Raw genomic sequence first — 27621 nt, 5'->3', positions numbered from 1 at the left:
GCATGCGAGATGAACGAATACAAACTCCAGCTTCGCAAAAATCCCTTTAAAACATGTGCAGTCCGTGGACAAAGTTGCTCGGGTGAAAATGTGGACATTCAAATTCAATTATGAATGGAAAAAGCCTCCCAAAAAAGTTTCGGTGATCAAAAAAAAAAAAAAAAAAGGAAAAAGCTTGCAAATTGTCCACACAGTTTCCAGTTTATGTTCCCGTTAGATGTTTAAAAAAAATGAGAGAAGTCCTTTTGTAATTCGGTCAGATTTCTTCCTCGCTTTATTCTTTTTTCTCTCTCTTCTTTTAAGGGAGTGAGGAGTCTTTCTCTTTGTTCCGTTTTGATATATTTAAAGCTGCCAAACCGCAAACTCCAGTTGAAGTACAATCCGTAGGAACAGTGGAAGGCGCTGCTCACCAGCCTCCCCTCTCATTCGCTTGTTCTCCCTCTCCTCCTCTCTCTCCCTGACTGGCCGTCGAGTCCCGCCCCCCCCCCCCCTTACGCCCCCGACCCCCCCCCCCCCCCCTCCCGGCACGAGGACTCGCGGATGTTTACCTCGTTCCTCTCCGCTGATTGGCTGCCTGGGGAATGATTGGCAGGCACCAGCAGCTTCACTGAGGGCTCACGAAGACTCCTTCCGGCGGTTCCAATTGGCTTATTCTTAATTGCAGTCCAAACAAAACTAGAATAGTAAATAAAATGTGAAGCTCGTAAAGTGAATGTAAGCTCTTGTACAACAACTTTGTATACAACGTATTAGATTTCCAATCAATCTTTGGGACAACAGTGCATCTGTTTTGAAGCATCATATTTGGTATACAAAGAAGAATGACACTTGACAAAGATTTCATGTTCAAATTCAAAAGTATTGATTGAAAACTACGTTTTGAATTGTGCTTTCAAATTGTGTAATTTGGTTAAGGGTATCCGCTAAAATAAACAGTAGTCGATGTATCACTAATTAATGTTAAAATAAAATTTTCCCCCAAAAACTATAGGTTTTAATTTTGTCATTACAGGTCTTTGGTAATAATAATAAAAAAAAAAACCTTCTGCTTCACTCATTAACAATTCTAATGATCTTCTTACTTGGCCTGATTGTGTAATAGGAGGAATCAACACGGGCTTGTTAATTCCTCAAGGGTCAGGTATCGATTGAAGACATTCTTAAACCAACCCAAACTGTTTATGTCCAACAACAACGACAACCAAAAACGGCTGTATTATGTAATCAAATTATATTCTGTATATGTTGGAGGATGATGAACAGATGAGAGCACATGTTGTTTTCTTTGGTAGCTGTCCAGTGTACTCAAAAGGATCATTGAAACAACAAGGCTGGTAAATGATATTGTGTGTGTTGTGGGTCAATATAAAGGCAGGTCAAATTGGCTCCACAAAAAGTTGTAGAAAAAGAGCCAAATGCGGTCTTTAAAGCAGGGGTGTGTAAACTTTTGCTTCCGAGGAATCGAAGGATGCATGGGCGATTTTGACATTTTTTACTTTTAATTTATTAAGTATCCTAAAAATCAATCCGTTTTATATACACAAAATGTACATATGAAATTTATAAAGCAAATAGTTTTAAAGCAGTTGAGGACAACATGACACAGAAATTCAAGATTATCATTTTTATGCAATAATATTATCGGTATTTTATTTGCAAATCTGAATATTTTTATGTTATTTATCAAGGGCCGCTAAAACCGGCCACGGGCCAAAAATCGTCCCCAGGCCGCCGTTTGGACACACCTCCCTTCACGGTACGACACAGCCACACCTTCTCAAACGACACCCCGATTCACTCAAAAGACTCGACGAGCTGGGGTGTCTGCATCCCACTGTGCCCAGTTTGCCCACCTGCCAGGGAAGGTCCACCCGTACACAAGCCACCCGGATTTGTGGGACATGTCGCGCATTAACCCCGAACGTTCGCTCCAAAGCGCACCGAATCAAAGATGACGCAACAAGAGACGCTAAAGGGATTTAAGGGGCAAATATAAGGCCCTATGTAGTCCGTGCCAGTGAGCCAGCGCCCCCCCCCCCCCCTAATTCTGATCCCAGTAGATTTAATTTGGACCGGGCTCAATAACGGAGGGCGCCTTGTGCATTTGTTTACATTGAATAGGCAAGCTTGGGGGGGGGGGGGGGGGGGGGATTGTGCGAATTTCGGTCCAAATTACTGATGTTCTGTGCACACGACGTTTTTAAAGTGCGTCTAGGGCAGTCAAAGGGCCGCTGTCGGATATATGATGTGTTTATTTGTTTATTATAAAAGGCTCCCCCTTAAGTTCCCTGCTGGGGGACTCGGTTTTATTATGCATAAAAAAAAAAGGCAGGGGAGAGAGGGGAAAAAAAAATCATCCCCAAGTATAACAAGAGACGAACAGTTAGTGCTGATTTTCATTTGCATAAATTTTCATATATTTTAGAGAAAATAATAGCGGGAGCAGAGGAGAGCTGGTGCTCAGTTGAGGCAGAGGAAAGAAAATCTTAGGGAGCAGCAGACAGTCACATGGAGGGAAAGGAGATAAGCATTTCTACAAGTCGACAACCTGGACTGGAGGTAAGCCCGGCATGTATATGTGTTTTTTTTTTTTTTTTTTCACGCGTGGGAACATTTAAGAGCTCATCCTGTCCTAGATGTGCTACCTTATTCGGCAACATACATTTTGGTCACGTTGAAAAAAAAAATGGGACTTTCTTGAATCCAAGTGCGTTAAAAAAAATCAATGGCTTTTTGCGCTTCAGCTTCGTTGCTTTTATACAAAAGGAGCAGGCAGCTTGGGATGTACGCTGCACAGTTTTGTGCCGAACCCGGAGCGGAGCAAGCAGGGCTTGGGGCCATCAATCACATTTTAAGCAGGGGGAGAGAGAGAAAGAAAGAGAGAGAGAGCCCGATCGGGAGGAATCTTGCAAGGGGAGCGAAAGAGGCAAGTGCGGTGTTTGATATAAATGGATGAAGTTTGTTTACAGTTGATTGGATGCACACCCCCCTTCTTTATTTTGATCAATTTGGTTGTGATTGTTGGGATCAGGACATGATGTTTAAATGTAGCAGAAGATATTTGATTTGGATGCCTGCGTGGATAATTTGAGTCCGAATGTGAGCAGAAGTCTTGTGTCTTCCTTCTCACACGGGTTAACTCCTCGTCCTCTCGCTCCATTGATGCAGCAGCGCATTTCTGAGCCGTGCGCGCGGTCGTCATGGTGAGCCCCAATAAAAAAGGGGAACACTGGTCGCATTAAGCTGTATGTTTGTGCACTGGAGTCGAGAAGAAAAATGTCTCGGTGTCCTTACGTATCTTGAATTGTGCACGAGGAACAGTTCACTGAAAGCTGCCTTCGGCTGGCGGGAGGGGGAGGGGGGGGGGGGGGGGGGGGACAAAAAAAAAAATCTAATTATGACTTGTACCGTTAAGTGTTGAAGGAATTATTTAAAACACCCTTCACAAACTGGAAACTGTATCGCTAGTTGTCTGATCTTATTCAAATGATTTAAAAACTATCATTGGTATTTTACAGAGTGGGGAAGAAATTGAGCTTTTTGGGTTGTTTGAAAAATTGTTAAGGCAAAGGAGATTTTTAAAGTTTTTACACAGACATTGTTTTGACAATGAGATGCTGCACATATTGTCATTTGTGCATAGATAAAAAAAAAAAATACACACTGGTTATGTTGTATCCAAAATAGAAATATTAAAAAAATAAATAATTAATATTTGCCGCCAGGTGTCGCGCTGACTCGTGCTACGTCACTGTGCCAAACGCTAGCAGTCATAAATTATTGAAACGTTACAGTTTCTTGATGAAAAGGAACAAATTTTAAATGAACTGTTGATTATTGACAGCTTCTTTTAACAGCTTGCTTGGCGACAGAGTTTTACATGCATTTGAATAATATTAGTTTACTTAAACACAAATCATGATGCTGCATTTTCTTTTCTGATTTGCGACTTGTGCTGAATAAAAAATAGGTCTTGCGCTCGAACAAATTGTGGAATGCAAATAGTATATATATATATATATATGTATATATATATATATATATATATATATATATATATATATATATATATATATATATATATATATATATATATATATATATATATATATATATATATATATATATATATAAATCAATGACAGCTGATATGGAAATATTTAGTAATTAGGCATTGCACGATCCTGCCAACCATCTGCCAACAGCTCTTTGTTCAAACATATGTAAGCGTTGACTTTAAGAATGAGTGGCAAGCGGGGCTCGGGCAGGTCTCATGAATCATCCGGCAAATTAGTGAGTCTCAATTTCTCTCCACGCACCAGCGGCCACTTTGCTGCAGCATGCTCTTGCAGCATTAGCGCAACAACTTTGGGCATTGCAACCATGCACACAGCCTGTTATAGCCTTGTTCTACTGCCAACACCGTTTTGAAAATTGATTAATTAGGTACCAGCCCCCCACCAGGATAACACGTGAGAACCGATATTTCAGGGCAATTGATAATATAAAGAATAGTAAGACATAAAACATCATCATAAAAAAAATATTTTTGTCACAACAACAAACTGCTCTTCTCCCTTATAAAACTTTTCCTTATGCTCATTTCTGCCATGAATGCACGATAGAAAGATTTATTCCCACTTCAAAAGGTGCATCCTTTGCATCCCTGGTTACAATATTTAAATTGAATGGATGCAATTCCCGCCATTTTAATTATGGCCCACTTAAGTTGCCTATGGGCTGCATAATTTCCCCCCCACCCCCCTACCCCTAATGTGAAACGACATACAGTGAGTGTGTCTCACGTCAGGCTAAACGCTGATTTATAGCTGAATTCAACTTGGAGCACTTAAACGATAATGTGGCCACTATACCGTTAATTAAATGACCTAAGCACAATATCAGAGCAAGCATTAAACATGTCTTCAATTTCAGACACCATTCCCCTCTTTCTAGCTCAACCATTATTGATATTCTATTAATAAATAATACTAAAGAGCTATAAACACCTTTCATTCCATCTCGCGTGCTTGTTAGTGATAGGCTAAAATGTTTATGTTTGCAGTTCAGCATCTATTGATTTTAAAATCAAAACCAATAAGCATGCACACCCCCAGTAGGTGCATTTTTATTCTACACATATAATTATATAACTGCATTTAATCCACTGATAAGATGATATGTATTATCGTCAAACAAATATAGCTTGATGTTAAAATCATGATAAAAATTACGACTTTTTTTTTTAAAATCATGACCATGGTAAATAAATTAAAAGCATTTAAGGAACTAAAATAGAAGTCAAGGTGTTAGTGCAGACAGACAGTTGAGTGACAAGAGACAGATGGGCGAAAAAGAAGCTTTCCAAGTCTGTGTGTGTTTCAATTAAAGGCTGTAAACTCAGTGTAGCTTTTGTGTGTGCATGCACACACACACACACACACACACACACACACACACACACACACACACACACACACACACACACACACACACACACACACACACACACACACACACACACACACACACACACACACACACACACACACACACACGCACACGCACACGCACACGCGCACACACACACACGCGCACACACACCTGAAGCCCTTGATGGAAACAAATCAGTGTTTGTTGTGAATGCAAATCCGCAAATGAACACAATGGTCATTCTCTATTCATTTGCCCTGTATTACAATTGCTAATCAAGATTTATATTTGGTTATCAAGCAACATATTTAATAAATAAACTAAGCCCGCAGGAAATCTACACTGCTTGTTTGTCTCTATATGTATGGTGATGGTGGCAGCTTTTTTTTGTTTTTGTTTGTTAAACAGCGTCAGTCCCTAAGGATGTAGTCCGAGCGTTTGTGGCACCTCCCCTTGCAGGATTACATTAATCAAAGTATTTATTTCCCTTGGGGAGCTAGGCGCAAATCACTCCAAATCCCAGTAAAATTGGATAACAGAGGAGTCGGCACCCAGGCTAAACCTCGTGCACACTTTGTTGTTGTATGTTGTTTTTTTTTTTTTTTTCTCATTTCACCAACTTAATGGATCTAGTTCTGTCTAAGTTGGTGTAGCAAGTGCAGGCAGGTAGGCAAGAGCCCAGATAGAAGTATTGAGGCCCGGGAGAAGACAAACAACATAATTGGATGGAAGCGGGAGCTCGGGTGCAGAAAAAAAAAAAACAAGACTACGCGATAGACGGTGAATGCGGATGTGGAGGTGTACAAATAAGTTGTTGTCTGCCACTGTCGGCCGCCTGGGTCACAAGCCCAAAAACAACAAACAAACAAAAAACTTCTCCAAGTTTCAGCTCAGCATAACCCACAAAAACAACAAAATATAGCCACCTGCAAAAAATAAAAAAGCATGACAATATTTATATTATTACTTGTGCTGTTTGGTCAACAGCGCTATGGCTAATAATTCTTGAAAAGTTTACAAGCAGGCAATAAACACACCAGCAAAAAAAATGCTACCCAATCATTTTTGCCTTGTGTTGTTGGTATCCATGATGGAAGCAACCTTGCTAGCTTAAGCTGTGCTGCTAACACTCTTGCTAGCAAGCGGATGAAGTAGGATACGTTGAGCTTTATGCGACTTAAAAGTGGAAAAGGGCGTCAGCGAGAATGTGTGAAAGGCTCTATAGGGCAAGCTAGCGCTGACGAACTGCAGCGACAGCAACTATTGTGCGGTCACGTTCAAACTGCGGAGGGGAGACTTGATTCATGCGGGCATTATGCACGCCGGACGCTTATGGCACCTCACGCCGTTGCCGTGCAGTTCGGCCCATTTGCTGGGAAATGGCTTGACATACATCTTCTGCTAAATGACTCAACTTAGAACCCCCCACACCACGTCAGTGCTTGCTGGTGAACTAAGTTGATAGGAGAGGCCGGAAGAAAAATATCGTCAATGATATTTAATATGTATTTTGAGAAATTGCTGAATAGCAAATAAGCTAATCAAGAGTTAGCTTGCGTTTGCGCGACCTTTATGCTATCAAAACAACTTGGTGTCATAGCTTTGCTAACATTATGAAGAAACAAAAAACACCATATTAGCACAACTGATAACATAAACCTAAACCTGTGTATTTTAGAATGGACATGGATTTTTTTTTCCAGATGCCAAAAGTTTGATTTTCACACCAGCACGAGACAATAGTAATTTTTGTCGCAGGCAACATCAAACACATCTCTTAAATGCGACAATATACGTTAGTACAAGTTAATATTGAGTCACCAAGGTTGATATATTTTCTTAGATGTGATCACATATTGCTAAACGAATTTACCCCCAAATATTTTGTGCAGTTTAAAATCCAGCATGTTAGCTGAGCCTCATTTTCACTTTTTTTTTTCTTAAAAACCGAAACTACGTAAATGCCTTAATCGATTTTACGTACAACTGATCCACATCTTATATTCATGGAAAACTTGACATGAATTCCCATTGAAAGTTTCCAGAATGTTGCAGTCCTTCGTGATAGACCTTCCCCCTTTAAGGAATTTCTGAAGGACAATGTGGGCCAAAGAGTGCAGCTGTTGAATTAGCCTATAACTGCTTTTCAAATTCAGAAATGAATTCAGTCTAGCATTTCACAATGGAGAGTTAAATAGGTAAAAATATATCTTTGTTAACTTAACCTACTAGCTCCCCTGATGCAAAAACTGCAGCATCCACAGAACTTCAAGTGTCCCGTTTCCCCGTCTCCTCCCCTGGCCATGTTTTAGTCCAAGCCTGTAAGCGTTGCAGCCAGCAGCGGCACAAAAGCGTCTTTGAGGGGAGGGGGAAGGGGGGGGGGGTAGTCTCTCGGAGCAAACAAATGACTCACCAACGGGCCTCGGTGAAGACGGCGTCACAGGATGGACGGACACTACGGGAGTGAGTCGCTTGGGTTTTGTAGAAGCAAGAATTCTGCGGGCCTGCAATGGCACGATAGAACTTTGTTGTTCAAGCATGTCAAAGAATTGCCTCAGTGTTGACTGTCAAGTCAAATCTCCTTCTTTTTTTTTTTTCTTCATGATGCCATGATGACTGTGTGCGAACATGCTGCAAATGTGCGCGTGTTGAGACTGTTTTGGCGAGAGGTGCCAAACCAATCTGGATCATGTTACATCTGTGCTGAGGACTTTTTCGATATAAATAGTTTGTCACAGCACCTGAAAGGTAAACGTCACAAGTGACTTTTTGCAGAACAGCACCAGACGATTCATATTTGGTGGCAAACATACTGCTCCTGTTTATCTGGAAAAATATGAGTTCAATTATTTCGCCATTGTTACCTCGGAATCGATAATTCAATGTTATGTCAAATGAAGCCTGCCTCTCTCCCTTACGCAGAGCTTAGCCAAGCAGATTTTTTGGTACCGACACGGAGCGTGTACTTGTTTGCCGAGCACCTATTGGATTAAGATTGTGCAGATCTTTCCCCCGAAACCGCACAACGAATGCAACCCCCCCTTCCCCGCCATCCTTCCTCCTGTTACGTAACATCGCAGTGTACCGCGAGTCATCATCAACTCATGTTCCAATCTCGTACGCAAATAAGGACGGATGCGTGGGAGAGTGTGGATCCTACAGTTAGTCACGCAAGCAATCATCTGTCATTCAAACAAGGCCATTGCATTTGTTTCCAGCTGTTGATATGTTCCGGTGTCGTCCATTTGTGTTGGAATCTTTGGAATTTTGCTCCTGTCAGACATTTATGAAAAGATGGTAGCCATCTCAAAAGTAAATCAAATTCTGTAAAATGCTGACTTCATGTAGGCACTTTCAGCTAGCTTCGTTAGGAGGAATAGATTTGATAATTTGACCCAATAATTGTCACACACACACATATAATAAATAAATGAAGCCACACATTTCTTAAGCCGTCTTATTAGCGCACCACCTTGGGTCCCAAACTAACAAAAAAAAAAAAGTTTCCTCTATGTATGGATATTAAAGTCATAATATGATTTTCTGTTTTGTAAAGTTCCCCTCTATTTTCTCCAGCGATAAAAAAACTGCTGTCAATAATGCTGTATGGCAAATCATGTTCGATTCTCATGAGTGGCCCATGCTATGGCTAATGCTAGCATCTATTAGCACAAAAAAAAGTGCTTCTTTATTGTCGAAGAGTTTAACTAACAGTACTAAAACAGTTTTGAGCAAATGTGAATGTTCATTTCTTCGTGCTGCTGCAATTGTCTGACCCTAGCGAGGATATTAGTCGCAAAACAATATCAGCTCTCGAAACGTCTGCTGGTTTGAGCGAGCGTCGTTCAGTAACGATGCCTGTGGCCATGTCGACTTGCGATTTGACTAGCGTGGGACTCTAATATGTCTTTGTCTCTTCCTCTTCCAGGAGAGCCTCCTCAGCACCCGCCCTTCTCTCCTCCACATACACACACACATTAAACTTTGCCCCCCCCCCTCTCCCCCAACACTAAGCGACTTCTGGAGGTAAGGGCCCAAGTGTGTGTTTGTGTGTGTGTGTGTGTGTGTGTGTGTGCGGGAGTGCAAAGCATCTCCTCACTCCAACCCCAAGTGAAAGCGGACGCGCCGTCTACTCGGCATCCGCTTCCCTCCTCACGCTGACTGCTGCTTTGGGCTGTTTTCTTTGAGAGAGAGAGAGAGAGAGAGAGAGAGAGAGAGAGAGAGAGAGAGAGAGAGAGAGAGAGAGAGAGAAAGTATAGAAATATGCAAATGCTATTGTTGGAGCGCAAAGATAGGAGGAGGAAAGGTGGTGGCGGTGGTGGTTCTTCTTTTACACCCTGTCACCTTCCTGCCACCTCCCTGCCACCTCCTCCATCCAGGATGGAGAGATGGAGAGAGAGAGATGGAGGGATGGAGAGAGAGAGAGATGGAGAGATGAGAGAGAGAGAGAGAGAGAGAGATGGATGGAGAGATGAAGAAAGAGATGAAGAGAGAGAGAGAGAGAGATGAAGAAAGAGATGAAGAGAGAGAGAGATGGAGAGAGAGAGATGAAGAGAGAGAGAGATGGAGAGAGAGAGAGAGAGATGAAGAGAGAGAGAGATGAAGAGAGAGAGAGAGAGATGAAGAGAGAGAGAGAGAGATGAAGAGAGAGAGAGAGAGAGAGAGAGAGAGATGGAATCACGTGCAGTACAGACGTACACTTTCAAACGGAAATTTATAAACAAACAAAAGTCAGACTTACAAGGTGAGAGTAAAAAGCAGGTTATCATTAGCTAGATGTCTATTTAAGTAGCAATCGATCAATCTACCAATCAATCGTCATTTAACATTTGGCAAGAAAGGGGACACACTTGGCAAAGATGAATCAGGATTGAGTTAAATTGAGCGATAAAGACTTTTCAAATCATCCGAAATCAACAAAACCAGTTTAATAATTCTCTTTGCTGTAAAATTCAACCAACTCTAAAAGAAAAAAAATGGCATAAATCAGTTAAATGTCCTGCCTGTAATTCATAAATTCATTGTTGTAAGTGTTAAGGAAAGCGTCACGTTCTCACTAGCAAGTCAACATTTTGAAACATACAAATGTGACACTGTCTCAATGGAACAGAAAGTGTGTGTGTGTGTGTGTGTGTGTGTGTGTGTGTGTGTGTGTGTGTGTGTGAGAAAGTGAAGCTCTCAGCAAGACTTTTAGAAGTGATTACCGAGATGGTTCAGATCAAAGGATTTGACAAGTGTGCGCCAAATATGAGACGGCTAATCACACTGGAGCCGCTCCATACAAGATGGCAGCACACGCTGACATGTTTCCTCACCCCCACCACCAATAAGCCCCCCCCACCCGCCTCACCCCATTCAGTCCCCACAGCTTCTTTGCAAATGTAATGCGACGCTAACGGATAAACAGATTATGAAGAAATGGAATGGTGGCTTTGGGTGAAGGCGACTAAAGTGGATAAAATGGAAGAAAAAAAAATTCCACTTTTATTTACGTTTGGTTTATTTAATGAAGTGTGGTGGTGGGGAGGGGGGGGGGGGATAGCATGGGAGAAATTAATTACCTGTTGCCAGTGCGGCTCTAAACGATATCAAGAGGGGAATATTAACGGGAATGTGAGATGCTGAGGAAGTTTTGCTTTTTGCTGTGATTCTCTCTTCCTTCACTAGTCATTATAGATTAATCCGTAATCCTCACCACCTAAAGACATTTTTGTCAGCGTAGCTTAGGGATGGAGATAACATTTTTTTTTTCTTTTTTTTTTTACCCACTCATGCTCACATCTCAAAACGCTTCTCACCTCTTGGCTCTGTCACCAAACCAAGTAAAAAAAAAAAAAAAAAAGGGCAGTCAGACACTAATCATGCTGAGTAAAAGCCAAAATATTTGTTTTTATGTACTGCATATTTGAACGTGTGCCTTCTGAAATGTAAATGTTTTCAATAAAGTCAGTGCACCAGATAATCTTTTTTTCCCTCTGTCTGTTGTGTCATTCAAATGAGAAAGTAATTAATTAGATTTGAATGTGGGAGGTTTTTGCCGGAAAATGCTGACATGTAATTTTTGTATGTTGTTTACATTCAGTGCTGTGCGATGACAAATGGTTTGGAAAATGGCTAAGTCATAACTGCTGTCATGTACACTTTTCTTCATAGGCTAGCATCCTATGAGTCAACAATAAAATCATTTGAAAAATATATGTATGGAAGATTCGGTTCAATTTTTGAAATAGTCAATACAGTTTTTAATTAATTTAATGCACTTAAAAAAAAAAATAATGTTGCAAAGAACTCTGAAATGGGTATTTTATGAACTTGGAACATGACATTGCATATACACATTTGAAATAAAAACATCTCATTGAAGCCCTTCAAGGGTCACGTCGGACGAGGATGCACGTCCGGAGCGAACGCTTGATAAACGTCCCTTTGAGGCACGCGTTTGGAGGGACGGAGCGAGGCGGCGACAGACACAGAAGACTGAAGCGCCAGTGTCGCCACCGCCGCCATCGCCATGCGGGCCCTCGCTGCTATTCATCCGCTATTTTTCCGGTCCCATCCCAGAACTCGTGATGCAGCATTAGAAGAATAGGAAGGGGGGGGATGGGGGGGGGGGAGCAGCTGCTGCCTTTGCTTAATCATAAATAAAATTTGGTTTGCTTGATACAAACACACAAAAAGTGACAAGAATGGAGATGAAACGAACTGACAGAGAAACCCCGAGGAGGTGGAGCAGATAAAAATATCTCAAAAGGGAAAACCAAGTTCACTTCCAGGTTACAGGTGACTCCAGCTCCAGAAAAATCTAGTCTGTCAAATAAAAGAAACCTACTCGCCAGATAACTGGGAAATCCGTCAACACTACCAAAATAACACAAGTTCATCAGGGCAGGAAGGTTTGAAGTTGTTATTGAAATCAAACTAAACTTTTGGCTGCAAAGAATATGAAAATGCCAAAATATGTCGGGAAATAAACATGCTCTGTGTTAATGTGGTCTTATTGAGTTTGTTGATGTACGAGATCGACGTGTCACTTTGATTGGTCAGTATCAAGGGCAGCAGGCTATTGATTGGCCGGTCGTTAGGAGAGTGCGCCAGTCACCTGGGAGCGCTGACACTTAACACGGAGCTCCACCGCTTTGACCCGATAGGATGCCGCCATTGACCTTCCGCCCGCCTGCCGTCCCTCGGTGCCAGCGCCGAGTGTGAGTAAATCGCTGTGGCGTGTGATGGTATTGATCCGAGGGCCCGCTGAGGGCAAGTTTACCATTGGAGGGGAGGCAAGATAATGGCAGCTATCATCCTTTATTTTTATTTGTATTTTTTATTTAATTTTATGTAATTTACTTCGGAAGAAATCGAGCAAGTCTGGTAAGTGACGGTGAACACAGTATGAGCTGTCAGAGCCGAGGAAACATTTCATGACACCGAGGATGGGGGGGGGATGAAAACAGCCTGGAATGTGTGTGTGTGTGTGTGTGTGTGTGTGTGTGTGTGTGTGTGTGTGTGTGTGTGTGCAGGGCTGTGATCAGAGAGCGAATGAGCCGTTTCACAGGCTGCTCTTCTCCTGGGGGGGGGAACCCTCGCTACAGTGCTGGAAATGAGCTCGGCTGTGCAGTAAGTGTGGCGACCTCGCGACTGACCCCATGCTGCTTCACCACCCTCGTCACTTACGTGCTGCCGACCCTTTCCTGCACATGATGACGATCGGGCGGGGGGAGGGGGGGGGGGGGGGGGGGTTGGTGCTCAATGGACTCGAGTAGAAGCCTTCTCCCCGCCTTGTTGTCACACGCCAGCAACAAAGTGCTAATTCTGACTCGGAGGGATATTTTGACTGTTCATTTGTGACAGTTCTTGGAACGGCCAGTGTCGAAACTGTACTTGTAAAAAAAAAAAGGCCAACAAAAACAGTCACACAGTCGATCACCACTTTGAGTATTGCACATGGAAGGTGTAGAAGGGGAAAAAGTGGGTCTTTCTTGAAAATAATTGAGACTGGCCTTTATTTACAGCCCACTGATAAGAGGAAACAGAGGGGTTGGAGGCAGGAAATGAAGGTGCAGCAAGGGACTGTTTAAAGCTCCGCCCTTTCTCGCTGTACACACCATCAGTCGCTCTCCACACTTCGCTTTTCTCTGTAAAGCGGCAGCGTGAGGGAGCACAGGTGGTAATGCTCACTCCAATTTAGCTCAAAGTCCCAACTTGAAATAACGCTGCTGTCAAGGCCAATCTGTGCTGTGAGATGGACTGCTGTCTCCGCTTGGGAGGGGGGGGGGGCAACAACATACAAGCATAACAGACTCACTGATTCGCTGTCTGCATGCAAGGGAAGTCCATTTGGTGAATTGCAACAGAACTTGGAAAGGTCAAAAAAATGACAAAACCACAGGAACAAAATGAAATATGCTGCTGTTTGTTAGCTCATCGAAATGCGCTAAAAGTAGAGCTGTTCCGAAAACGTGTTTTCATGAACTTGACAAGACAGGAGTTTTTTTTCCTTTTTTAAAAGAAGCAGCAGAGTCTCGATGGCCAGTCAAGTTGTATGTGTGCACGGTGCCTGGTTTTGTTCCATTACGAGGCCTCGTAAATAAACCTGAAAGGTTTAAAACATTCGAGAGTCTAAGTTGCCAGATGGAAGCTTAGAAAAAGTAACATATTTTTTTGCGTCTTTGTCCCTATCACATGGAAACACGCGTGTGCCGTAATTGTCTTAAATGCACACGCACGCTGTCGGCAGAGGTTGCGTTACCTGCTAATGCCTGCTTCTGAGGATCCCCGTGCGCCTGATACCCGGAAAGCAGACGGCGAGAGTTCCCTGGCATCATCGCAACGCTCTGGATTTACGTACGACGGGAGGCAACAAAGACAGGAAGCCAACGCGGCGTTTCAAGGCGCTCGAGTAGACTGAAGGCGTTTCTTCTTTGACAGCGCGCGTTTAAAAGCTTCGTTGTTTTCGCCTGCAGCTACAGCCAGCTCCGATCACGCCGAGTTTCTCCGGGGGCGAAAACTGCCTGCGATTCGTATACCGCAAATATCAGGTAAAAACAAAAAAAACATGCAAGCTCACTCTACCCACATCTTGGGTTAGCTAATTAGCTCTCTCCGCTTGGAAACACGACACATACGTATTGTTTATCTGCAAGGACTTTGGGCTCTTCTATATCAATCCAGCAAATCAAAACAGTTATTTTCTACGGGCCTTAAGAGTCAAGTTCCCACGTCATTTGGTCATTCGTAACATCTCACAAAGATTCACATAATGGCAGCTTCGTGCTTATTCACACATGAACTTGTCCCCCGCTTCACTTACGAGCCGGTCGCCGAGTCAGCATTTCTCTGCTAAGACACATTTTCAAGAATATCACTCCTACCTAGGCTATTTTAAAACTGTTGCAAACAGAAGCTCCTCCATCTCGAGGACTTTTGAAGACTGACTTCATTGACACCAATGTTGTCCGAGAGCTCCATTGGGTCAATATTCTTTTCAACTGGGGGATAAAAATCCCAGCAGTGTCTCGCCACTAAATTGGGAGCGAGTGTGAGTTAGCACTTCAATGCTCTGTCTTCAAACACGCTGTTAAAAATGGCGTTTTAGGTGGACGGCCCTCTGTGCGGGGACGTTACGCACCCCGTCGAGTCAGCTGGGGGGGGGGGGGGGGGGAGTGCCTGCTCAAAGGCACTGCTCTCAGAAATGAGACAACCATGAGATGCCCTCATCTGGAATTCAAAACCAGCACACATAGAAACCAACCAATCAATTTGCTTTCAACCAAAGAGAACAATCAGATTTGAACTGGAAAGCTCCATTTTCAAAGAAAAAAAAATGGCACGGGAGTCGAACGGGCACAGTCGTCTGGCTTCCTTTCGGCGACGGGAGAGCTGAGCAGTCAGTCGGAAAGCTGCACGAGAGTAATGACTGCTTCTGAGAGAGCGGAACGTCTCTTTCATGGAACAGAGCCACGGGACGCGAGCAGTCGGGGATGCGGATAACTTTGGAGAGCTCCGACTCATCTTTGACGACGTCGCTAACTGCCTTCTGTCGGACCAGACTATGTGTCTGCTTAGAAACACATACGAGACAGTTGAGGATAAACGCTTCATCTCCATTGGAAGTAAAGAAAGTGTCACTCATGGATAATTGACGGTGATTTATATTTAAGTAAGAATCTTCCTTATTGGTTGCGAGGGAGCCATCTTTACAGAAGTCATCAGCAGGGGAGCGGCGGGGTAATCAGTCGTTGGTGTACAGGACTCCGCCTCCCCTTCCAGTCCCTGTGAGAAGTGCTAATGCTACCCCTGCGACATCAATCACACGCCGTGAGACGGGTCGGCCGGGGGGAGGGCTGAGCCAACCCGGGACCGAACAAGACGCAACGAGATATTCGGGAAAACAAAACAAGCATGCGCACATGGTCACGCTCCATATGTAGATTTGCATTCATAATCGTACATCAGCGTGATGACATACAAAACATATGCTTAACAAATTTATTAGACCATTAGCCAATATTTATGCCACAGCTGCCCTAAATGATCAACATTGGTAATTACTTATGGTTAATGGAGAATTGAAGCAAGGCAACAAGACAGGGGGGCAGGAATATATATATACATACATATATATATATATATATATATATTTGATTGTGCGAGTGTGGCGCTAATGCGGTAATGCGCTAATGCTATAACCTTGGCGGATGGAAGAGTCAAGGATTATGAACTGAGTGTCATTTAGCAATTACAAAAACAATGTCAACACTTTCTTTCTAATAAACAAGAGGCAAATCAAATATTTAAAAGCGGAGCTTAGATGATATCAGTCTAATATTTCCAGGGAGATTTTTTCAAGGCAGGTGTTGAGGATGACGAGTCAGATGCGGCTGAGATTTGTGTTATCCCACCACAGCAGATCAACATAGAGATTTTGAGAAATATATGGTGAGGAGGAGAACAGGGGCAGGGGAGGGGGGGGCTTTCCGTTAGGTTGAGGAGGGAGAGTAAAGCCAGTTGGCTGAGTGCTCAAAGCCGAGAGAACAAACCCCTCAAAGTCAGCCGGCTAATCCATCCCGACAAGACTGAAGCCTCATCATATCGACGCCTCCCTCAGCTGTACACACAAACACACTTTTCACTCCTTTCTTGACAGGACGCCGCCAGCCCCCGCCCCCGCCCCGCCCGCCTCATCCTCGCCTCTGCATCTCGCCCCACACTCACCAGCTCCACTCTGATGGACGGATGAAACAAAAGAGAAGGCAGAAGGTCAGGCGGAAACATCTGAGGTATAGACAAGCAAGGCACAGACTCACTGCTGCTTGAAGCCCACGCCCATTTTTTTTTTTTTTTTTTTTTACCTGACCACCGATGATGTCTTCGCTTGACAGATGACACAAAACCAGTTCAAAATATCAAGACAACTTAACTCAAAATCGGTTGCCCCCATGGACTAACCCACCAACATCAAACAACTCAGCAAATTATTCACTAGCTTGCTTTATTGTGCAAGCTAACTTTGCTTCCATGAATATCAAATTTCATTTGAAAGTATATATTTGAGTTCCCTCTCTAATTAAGCCGACAATAGATGATTGGAGGTCGAGACAAAGTGGGACGGTAAAGTGACACAACGGGGGCAAGCCGTGGGCGGGAACCAGGGAGACGGTAAAGGTGGCTCACACTAAACCAAGGACGGCAGCGCTCGCCCGGCTGCCAAGTCATGAGCTCCCCGGCAGTAAATTTCTTTCCATTTCACGGCCGTCAGCCGGGACCAGTAAAACGGCGCAGCTTGTGCCGAGAAGTCGGACCCCGAGGGGTGCCGTGGTGTGCCTGAAGGACGAGCTGTCCCTCACACACACGCTTGCTCTTTTTCCCGGATGGCACACTCGCTCGCTCCCCTTCTGCTCTGACATTTTTTTGCTCTTTTGCGCACACAGCCACACACTTCTTCTCCGCATCCGATATATCCCACCGAAACCCTTCCGGGGACCACATGGGTCTCAAAGTCTCATCCTTCGTTCTACTCTCATTCCAAAAGTGATTCACTTTGAGAGAGAGAGACAAATAAAAAAAAAAGCTACCTGAGGTAAGGAGAGATGAAAATATGGACGATTTTTGTAAGTGGACGTGGTTCTGGTCTGTCCGTAGACTTTATCTGTTCAATGGTTTTTGAATATAACAGATAGGACACACTCGCTCCGGCTGTCACAATCCCGCTCTGTTCCTCGGCCATCAATGGCTTCACACACGTGTGCTGTTAAAACACTAAAGCGGGCCAGAGACAAGTCATTCCACTCCAAGGGAGATCTTCTGTCAAATCCGCGTTTGTACTTGAATGCTAAGAGGACAGTTAGGTGGCCACATGTGGCATCAAACCAAATCTGGTCCAGATGCTTGTTGATATTGAAAACTAGTATAAGGCTCAACATAGCAAAACACAGATTCCGTTTTTAACCTAATAGGACAATTAAGCAAGTTGTGCATAGTCGGAATCTCTTGCAGCGGGTTTTTGAGTTTAGAACATCAGGTGTGGCGAGCCCGCAAGTCAAAGGAAAAATAAATCTCGTGCTGTGCAAAGACTGGAAATGTAATCCCTGCCAGATCTCACGGGACGAGATCTTGTCCCATCTTTATGATGTAGCCATGCCACATTGACACTCCTCCCCCGACACGGGAAAAAAACAGCTCCAAATCAAATTGCGATGATCTTAATTTTAAAAACATTTGTCCTAAACTTTCTGTATGACAAATTGTCTTGTACTGTGTGTGTGTGTGTGTGTGTGTGTGTGTGTGTGTGTGTGTGTGTGTGTGTGTATATGTGTGTGTTTGTGCATTGGGAGATAAGGCAGAGGTCCAGATGGTCAGGGGGGAGAGTGACAAGTGGCTGTCAGGGGGATTCAGACAGCCTGGCCCTCTGCTGCCTTGCTGGCAACACACACACACACACGCACACACACACACACATACGCACACACACACACACACACACACACACACACACACACACAATTGGCACCATGTAGCTTCTGCAACGCTAAATCTGTCTTGCTAACCGCCTTTTGGTGTCGTTGGAATCAGCGACCCCCTCAAATAAAAATCTTCCAGGTAATCTAGGTCATAGAATTAACTGCTGGACCTTCAGAAATCCCCCCCACAAAAACTTTCAGCGCTTCATATCTACTCACCGCTACATTCTGGAAGCATAAGCGGTCCCGTCCATCGGTGACAGCCTCAAACAAGGCGTACCTGGGCACGTTGCTCTCCATCCATCACATTTACATTTCAAACTGCCTGCTCTCCCTCCAACGCATCCATTATTTAGCAGCCTCTGGCCAAAGCGAGGCGCGCCGCGCCGCGTACACGCTTGCCAGGTAACACACATGCAACTCACTCAGCAAACTGCAGCTTGTTATTTTTCAAACTAAACTTTATTTCAATGCTCCCTTTTTCTGTTTGCGACCGCACGATGTCCTTCTATACGATGTTTAGAACACAATCCTAATTAATGAATCAAGTCCGGCTTTCCCTTCACACCACGTTTTAATTATTGAATGAGATCAGTGATCTTTGACTTTACAGATGTTCTTTTGGATGAACGGACAAACGTTACCGCAGACATACTCAAGCTGCAAAGGTGGAACCGACAGCATACTTTAAGTTTCCATCTTGTTATTGTAATGTTCTGTCCAGTTAAAGAAATAAAAAGCCACAAAAGTCACTGAGAGATTTTGTCGAAAACCAAATTGTTAAAAACTGACCAGAAAAAAAAAAAAAAAAAAAAAATCGCCCTTAATTTTGTTTGTTTTGCAAGCTTTCCAGGCACTAAGTGCGAGAAAATAATTTGAGCGTGAGCACCAGTCGCTTAGCATTTTGGCTCACTCTGTTCCGGCTGGCCTGATTTAGACCTGCGGGGGCTGCAGAAACTTATGGAAGAGCAAAATAATCGTAATAAAATAATTATGTCATGCTACTACTTGAATAAATATTTGGCCTTACGGAAGAAGGAATTTGGAATCATACCAAGATTTTCTAAAGAAAAGAAAACTATTTAAAACATCTCTCATTCATGTCATATGTGAGAAAGAGGGGAAATGTTTTCCGGGATCCATCAGATCATAGGTGTCAAACTAAAGGCTCGGGGGCCACATATGGCCTGCCACATTTTTTTTACATGGCCCGCCACGACACATTTTCCATCAACTTTGTGTCATTACTAAAATTACAAATTGTCTTCACTTTTTAAAAATATTGCTCGCAATTTTTATGACCATTCATCTTTTCAAACGATCGGAAGCGTTTTTACTAGTCTCTGATTTCAAAACTAGTCAGTTTGTTGTGTAGACAATACTGTCATAGTCATAATGGCCCTCCGAGGAAAACTATGACTACAAAAATGATTTTGACACCCCTGCACCAGATAAAAATAAACATTTCAACCCTGCCCTGAATTGGGAAGAGTCCAAACGCAATACAGAGCTGGGCTCTCTCTCGCCTAATCAGCAACACTTACCAAGTGATTGCGGGATGGCTGGCCAAACATCTTGGCTCTGAGCACCGTGACTGGCTGCCGCTTTTGCGTGCTTCGCTCTCATGTTGACACACTGGAAGTCCAAAGTACCTTGACCGTATTTCCCGAGATCAAAGCAATTGAACCCTGAGCTTTTCTGCCGTCTTGCTTCCCATCGCAGTGGCGAGCGGCATATTTTTTACCAAACACGGCAACAGGCAGCGACGTTGCCCGAACTATCCCTCCGTCTGTTCAATCACACCACTCTAGGTGTGATTGTGTTTTCCCACGTCTGGTTCTGCTTAGCACCACAAGCGAACCCCCTCGAAAAAAAAAAAAAAAAAAATCGGAATAAAACAAATGTTCATGTCAGCCATCTACTGTCTCAAACATCTGGCTGCTATCGAACAGCAAGCTACTTTAGCTTCACCTGCTCTCTGAGAAAACAAATTATGAGAAAAAAAAAGAGTTGTTTTCTGGAAATACATGCACCGGGTCGATTCTGATCTATTTCGATTGTGCACAAGCAACATGTCTGGGCCATCCGCTTGTTTGGCACCGCTACAGTCGGTTGCTCAACACCTGCGTGTGAATGTGAGTGTCCAAATTTGAAAGCCGTGGGCACCTGGTCATCCGTCACGGAATGTGCACAGCTGGGCTGCGAAAATGCAAAGGAACGGCGTGCGACCGTCGTCGCGTGATGACGGAATCAGCAAGGTGTTTCCCAACCTTTCTTGAGACCAATCTGTAATAATGATAATCCATTATGGAGGCAAGTTTCTATAAACCCGTGGAAGCTTGTTTAATTGTTCTGCCTGTCACTACCAACCAACTAAAATAAATGACTTGAAGGAAAGAAATCATTTTCAGATGAATTACCGTGATTTCCAGATTATAAACCGCTACTTTTTGCACTAGCTTTGAACCCTGCGCCTTATAGTCCACTGCGGCTTATCCATGAATTTTTATTGATTTAAAAAAAAAATATATATATATATAAGTAATAATTATCCATGGATTTTTAATGATTTTTAAAATAATATTATACATAATATATACAAGAATGATTATTAAAATATATATAATATTATATAATTATTATATACAATATAATATATAATAATATATATATATATATAATTAATAAAAAGTATGTGTTTTGGTAATACAGGTAAAAGAAATTAAAAGTCATTTTATTAAAAACACCTGCGGCCTGTTGTCTGATGCGGCTCATATATGAACAAAACAAGAATTTCCTCAAATTTTATCTGGTGCGGCTTGTATTCAGGTGCGGCTTATAGTCCGTAAATGACGGGAAGTGAAAGTGGATAATTTGTTGTTTGTCAAGTATTACTGCCCTCGTGCCATACAAGCCGTTGCCATGTTCCCTTTTGATGGTTGGGCTGCTGTTTACTCGGATCTCTGACCCACCACCGGTTCTTTCTTTGTCATCTGCTTTGAGTCGTACTTTTTTTCTGAGAAGCGCCAACCCCGTCAAACATCCAAACACAAAGTGAACTTTCCCAGTGAAATCCACCAAAAAGTCTGCAGGTGCGATGGCGCCTCCTTTCAAAAGGGTAATGCCATTTCTTGGAATCTGCAAATCCACTTCATGTCATCGACTCGCAGCGCTTTTATCATTTTAGTCAACAAGGCCGCGCGACTGAAGGCTGTTTACCGAGCGCCGCCTCCCTCCTCTCCGCCACCTCCACTCGGCTACGACTGGAGGCTAGCACGCAATCAAAGCGCGCCGAACGTGCGTCACCCTTTGAGGGGGTCTTTGAAATCCAGCCCTCATGCGCACACAGAAGCGAATCGTGGCGCATTAGACAGTTTGCAGAATAAATATTTGACGGACGGCAATATCACAAGACACAGAGAAACCTCGGAGCAAGCAGCACCCCCCCCCTTCAACCCCCCTCCTGCCTGACTGCGCACCCCTCCCCGAACCCCCTCCCCACCCTACCCGCTTGGCTCCTGCAAACAGAGGGTTGGTTTAAAGCTCAATTGTGCATTTTGAAGATAAAGTAGCAAAATTACTAGAGGCGGTGTTGTGAGTTCTTGTTGCCAGGGCAACACTGTTACGGAGTCCTGCTCCTCCATTACTACTTAATTTGGTCCCTCTAATTGCATTTTTCACAATCTCTAGCCTCAATGTTATGCAGACGAGAGAAAAAGTTAGGGTGGGGGCCAGTTTGGGGGTTAGGTCCTCCATAGACCCTCTGGCTTGGAGGGGGTAATGAATGTTTCGGCAAGCAAATGGTGGAAAATTGCTTTGAAATTGTCCGCCATATTGTTTATTGTGATCGAATATTTTGCTTTAAGAAATGTGACAACGTAACTCGAATGATCCGCTACCATCCAAGTCCGATCCAGCCAACACATTGGATGACCCAAATGAAGGAATTCAAAGCTCTCCAAATTTGGATCGGGACCAAATTATAGAGTTATAGCGTGAAATATTCGAGATGCGCGAATGCTTCACCTCCTTAAAAAAGTTTCTGAGTGTGCATCTTCGTTTGATGGTGCCGATGTGTGGTGGATACTTGGAGGGAGGGGGGGGGGACGGGTTGACCCCTGTCACTTTCTCCGACCTGCCCTTTGTCGTCTCTCACCCTGGAACGCCCCCGACCCCGCCAAGCCTGTCCCTTCTAACATAGCAACAAAAGAAGATTTTGGCTAAGGGAGGGGCATGAGTGAGGTGGTGTGGGGGGTACCTCTTTTATGACTTCTATGCCATACCCCCCCCGCTATTGCGTTTTCAGGCTCATTCGTTCCTTACCCGTCTTCGGGAGTCGGGGCGGCCATTTATATCGTTGCCTGGGAATTAAGGCGTCGTGGCCCCTTTTGTTGTAAGGTGGGCCGGGGCAGCGGTGGCTGGGGTAGGGGGCGAGGTTCTCGGGGAGGGCTGTCTTTGTCCCAGCCGGAGGAGTGGGCTTCAGTTCCCACAGAATGGGGGTGAGCGGGGCCTGCGGTGATTTGGCTCGTGTTTACAGAGATCGAGACCTTTGCAAAAATGCACACACGTGTGAAAGGGTGAATTTATTTTCATAACATCCAACCAAGGTGGTTATGTTGGATGAACATTTTTTTTCTATATAACGAATACAAAAATAGATTTTTTTTTTTTTTCCAGATTAGCCCCGCCCACTTTCCCGGGTCCACCTGCCTTTGGTTTCTACTCCACCACGTGACACCAAGATTGCTACAAAGCCTGATGCTCCTCACGCGTGTATGTGATCCGGCTGCCGTTGTTTTGTCAGAAGGGTCAGGGGTGGGCAATTAATTTTCCAAAGAAGCTACGTGAGAAACTGGAACGGTTGTTGAGGGCAACACCGCGCTAACCTCAATTGTCTCCAATGTGAATTTAATGCCTTTATATAAAGCAGGGAATTGTGTGGTAAGAATAAACTGTAAAGTGTGTCAATATTGGATAGAGTGATACTTTTGTTTATCGGTGCCTAATTTTCAAGGGAGACCAACAATTGTTGGTTATTTATTTATTTTATTATGATTTAGTTTATGATATTAATTTATTCATTCATTTATTTATTTATTTGTTTATTTATTGAATGTTATACAAAGAGTCAAACAAAAAAAATAGAAAATCAAAACTCTAGCCAAGAACTACAATCAAAACTTTCATCCAGAAGTTTGGACAAATTCTAATCGACCATATTACTGACGTCACTCACGAGGCCACGCCCCTTAAAGGCACACATACGACACCACAAAAATCCCAGGAAACACAATTTCTAAAGTAAAAAAAAAACCAACGTTTTTGTTTGATTTGATAAAAAAGGCTGCGGATGAGAGTCCTAAGGGCCAGACAATGTTTATCGTGCTGTTTATTTTTGATTGATGATTGTGAATCATGTCAACTGGAATTTAAAAATAGCGACAGTCGTTTAGTGGTCTGACCCAAAAAGCAATATCTACGGCTAATGACTCACCTTTGACAGATCCTTGTGTGACTCAGCACAACTCTGCTAATGAGGCGCACATCTTTATTGTTATCGTAGCACAACTGCAGCCATCTCCACATTCTCGCTCTTTTTTTTTTTTTTTTTTTTTTGCTAAGCATGTAACTGACTACAGAGGTGATGTTTCATTGTAATCAAGTCAACTGGTTAATAATGTAATCTTAAATTCCAGCGTAATTATCGCCTCTTAGCCACCGAGGGACGTTGGCTAATTCAATCACCCGGCCTTTGCGATACTCTACCACGACAACACACAAAAGAAAAACACTTTATCTTGGCTATTTTAATGTGGAATAAAAAAAAAACAAAACAGATTGCGCTTGGGGTAATTTGACAGGAGCAACTCAGCTATCAGTAGGAAGGGCTAATCTTTATCCATGTGTGTGTGTGTGTATTTTTTTATGAAATGTGCACTTTAGCTCAGAAAAGGTGCAGAATTTAATATGAAGACCAAAGAGTTAACATTTTGGACTTCCAGCTTTTTTTTTTTTTGTCTATATATAATGTTTGTAATTTGACATGAATAAAAAAAACAACTAAATGTCAATAACTATAAAATATGCAAAATATTCTACATGCATACACGCACAGATACAGATATTTGTATATTATGAGAATATTTTTGGCCTCAGTCAAAATTCAAAAATATGATTTGTGCATGAAAAATCAAAGTCAAAGTCCGCTTTAAATGAACAGGATGGAAAGGTTGGGATGACTCATTTAAATGTTACCATTGTTTCATTTCAGAATGTATCCAACACTGAATTAAATGAAAACTTGTCTGTCTGTGTGAGAATCCTACCGTCAAGTATTTGTCGGATCAGCACCACACACACACGCACACACACACAGTCAACCCAATTTGTCACTTATTTGCTAGCGAGTGATTTCTTTAGAGACGCGCTTGCTGTATACGACGTGGCAGGCAAAAGGGGAGAAATTTGATTTGGGAAGTGTGAACTTCATTTTGCAGGTCTACCTGGGACTTGTGTGAAAATCCATACAGGCATGCTGAATCAGCAGTGGATTCCCTCCCTGTTGTTGAGAAGAGAGCAGAGATGTCAAGCTAGTGAAATGGGAGGGGGGGGTCAAACAGGCGTAAATAAAGTCGAAAAAGTAAGTCGCTTTCTAAAGTGGAGGTAAAGAACAAGGTGAGACTGCGCATTGTAACCTTTGACCCCCCCCCAGACCTCCCCAACCCGCCCCACAGACTGCTGAAGACGAAATGAAATGGATGACAAAGTAGGCAGAGGGTCCAGGTGCAAGGTCACGTTATGAAGACGAGGAGGTGTGTGCGGGAGGCAGCTTTCCAATTTGTCGGGGGGATGGGGGGGGGGATGAGCTTTGGATGAAGTTGAGGCCTTCCAGGGGTCGCCTCCACCTCCTCCTCCTCGCGCCACATAAAAATAAATAGATTTTCATGTCGGTATGTTGACAAGAACATACCTTTGCCCTAACTAGCGCTGCACGATAGGCGTGTGCGTCGTCATGGCAGCGAGCAATATGCCTGATAAATTTGACCCCCATTTGACAGCCAACAGTCGCCATGGCCTGATCAGATGGATGGAGAAGGTAGTTTCATGCCAAAGCTTCCACATCAATGCCGTATTCATTCGGCGGCCGCAGTGGGAACAAAACTCCCGAGTCTTGAGCTCGTGGTATTTTTACTGCACGCTCAACTGAACAGAACATCGTAACACGTTTGTCCTGGCACGTTTTTTTTTACCTTTTCCGTGCTCCACGTGTCACGTTACTCTGTAAAAAATGTCTCGCTCTGTGTTTGGTCGGTGGGCAACGGGAGGTCCGGGGTTCTGACTTGTTTAGATTGGAGGTTTAAACTCCATCCAGAATTGAGAGTCCCACCGCAGCTTCTTCGTTTTTAGGCCAAAACTCATATTTAGCTTTGCGCCTTCTAACGTGGCTTTAATGCAGATGATTAATAATCAAAGTTAAGCTACATTCCTGTTTTCATTTGGATTTTAGATAGAACTAATTGACACATCTGGCAGGGTCAATGTTTTTACTAGCTTTGAAATATAAAACACCAGCTTGCTGCTTTACGGCCGACGCTCCTCGTCCAGCTTTTGTGCCACAAACATGTCGTAAAGCTTCCAAATCAATTTGCTTGAAAAATATCGTTCTTGCCATCATACTGGGTGGCTTTGCAGGTTTAGAATGAAGCTTAACCAGCTAAAGAGGGGGGGAAAAAAAAAATAAAAGCTGGCGCCTAGCCAAGCGATTTGTCCGACTTGATGATGCGCTGGCTCTCTCGTTAAGAAGAAGATGAAAAAAATAATAAATAAATAAATCGGCAACTTGGTAAGGCTGGAGGGAGGTTACCTTTACATTTCAGCAGCCCAACGGTCCGCCGACCGCCTGCCACACTGTTTGGAGCTGGGAGGGCATAAATCAAGATAATTCTCAGCATGCCTTGAACTTTAACCCCGCTACAATTCATAGCAACATGAAGACGGGTGGGCGTGGGGGGGGGGGGGGTGATGTGAAAATGAAGCAGTGGGGGTGGGTGAGCATAGGTGGAAAAGAAGAACCGGGTGAGGTAAGAGAAGCGGCGTATTTAGGTGTTTGCACTTGAGCGGCTGAGGATCTGCGCCGATTAGTCATCGGCGTCCAGATTAAGGCAGTGGTCCCGATCTAAACGCTACATCTTTATGAGCCATTAATCTTCCACACCGAGCATTTTCATTAAAGTCAAACCTTGCTCAGGAGTCACCATCTGCACCAAACTGCATTACAAAAAATTAATAACCTCACCATTTCTGTCCTACAATGACCTCTGACATACAAGCCTCTTTATCTCCGACTCTGCCTGCAATGCCAGTTCCATTTTCTACAATTTAAAGCTCTTTGGTGCCATCATTTACTGAAAAAAGGCCGGAACTTTATTATTATTACATTATATATCTTATATTATTATTATTATTATATTTGTTCATTTTTTTCCACACCAATGCATTTCAATAGCTGTCAATTATAAACAGATTTTTGCTGTTCACCATACATGTCCCTTGCAAATAGAAAGAACCCACTGTATAGTTTTTATTGTTTGATTTTTTTTGTTTTATCGAATTGATTTTGGGAATAAAAAAAATGCCTCAAATGAGTTCTTGCACCTGTTGGTTTTTCAGCCAGCAGTTTTGAGTCATCCTTGAATCATAATTTAAGGCACAAGAGTCTGGCGGGGAAAAGAAAATTAAATCACAGTATGTGATTATTTTTTATTGTCCCTGTTCTTTGTCGTTTCAGGCTAAAGATGAAGAACTAGGGTGCTGGCTAAATAAAAAGCAGACAGAAATTTAAATGTGCAGATTTCATTCATTTAATGGAACCACCACTAAAGAGAGTTTTGGAGAAAAAGCTAATTCAGATTCTTGTGACACTATGGCAAAATTGAAAAGATAGAAATTGTTGTTTCGCCATCGGGGGAGTGGCACTTTCTCATTTCCTGTAGACGAGTTCAGAGCACCTTGGGCAAAAACAGTGCAAGATTTGTTTCATGATCGCCGCAGGTCTTCCATCACCCCATGCAGACAAAAGATACTTTTTTTTTTGCAAACTAACTTTGGATGTGCTGCATATTTTTGCAGCCTCTGGGCGTGCCCTAAACTTGCATTTAATTATCATGCGTGTTAAATGCTGCGCAATTAGCATAAGCGGTCATGAGTCAAGTGTGTGTCCCCAGCAGTGAGG

General features: G+C 43.2%; 1 protein-coding gene across 5 annotated transcripts in view; it reads right to left on the bottom strand.

The window, feature by feature from the left end:
• Positions 1–27621, bottom strand: part of pou3f3b (POU class 3 homeobox 3b) — a 48189-nt gene that overhangs the window by 2866 nt on the left and 17702 nt on the right. The window contains exons 2-3 of one of the 5 annotated variants that reach the window (XR_015065946.1): positions 7847–7937; positions 549–675 (exon numbers count right to left, since the gene is read on the bottom strand). The gene's annotated coding sequence lies outside the window, so the exon portion shown is untranslated. Of the gene's footprint in view, positions 1–548; positions 676–2943; positions 3343–7657; positions 7753–7846; positions 7938–27621 lie in introns of those variants that run through there. The other 4 variants (XR_015065950.1, XR_015065948.1, XR_015065951.1 and 1 more) reach the window with 4 other exon arrangements.

This window comes from Syngnathus leptorhynchus, chromosome 1 (genome assembly GCF_054491065.1).
Source record: "Syngnathus leptorhynchus isolate UIUO chromosome 1, UIUO_Slep, whole genome shotgun sequence".
NCBI classification, from domain to species: domain Eukaryota; kingdom Metazoa; phylum Chordata; class Actinopteri; order Syngnathiformes; family Syngnathidae; genus Syngnathus; species Syngnathus leptorhynchus.
The sequence above is the reverse complement of the archived record's forward strand: the minus strand, read 5'-3'. Positions and strand labels throughout refer to the sequence as shown.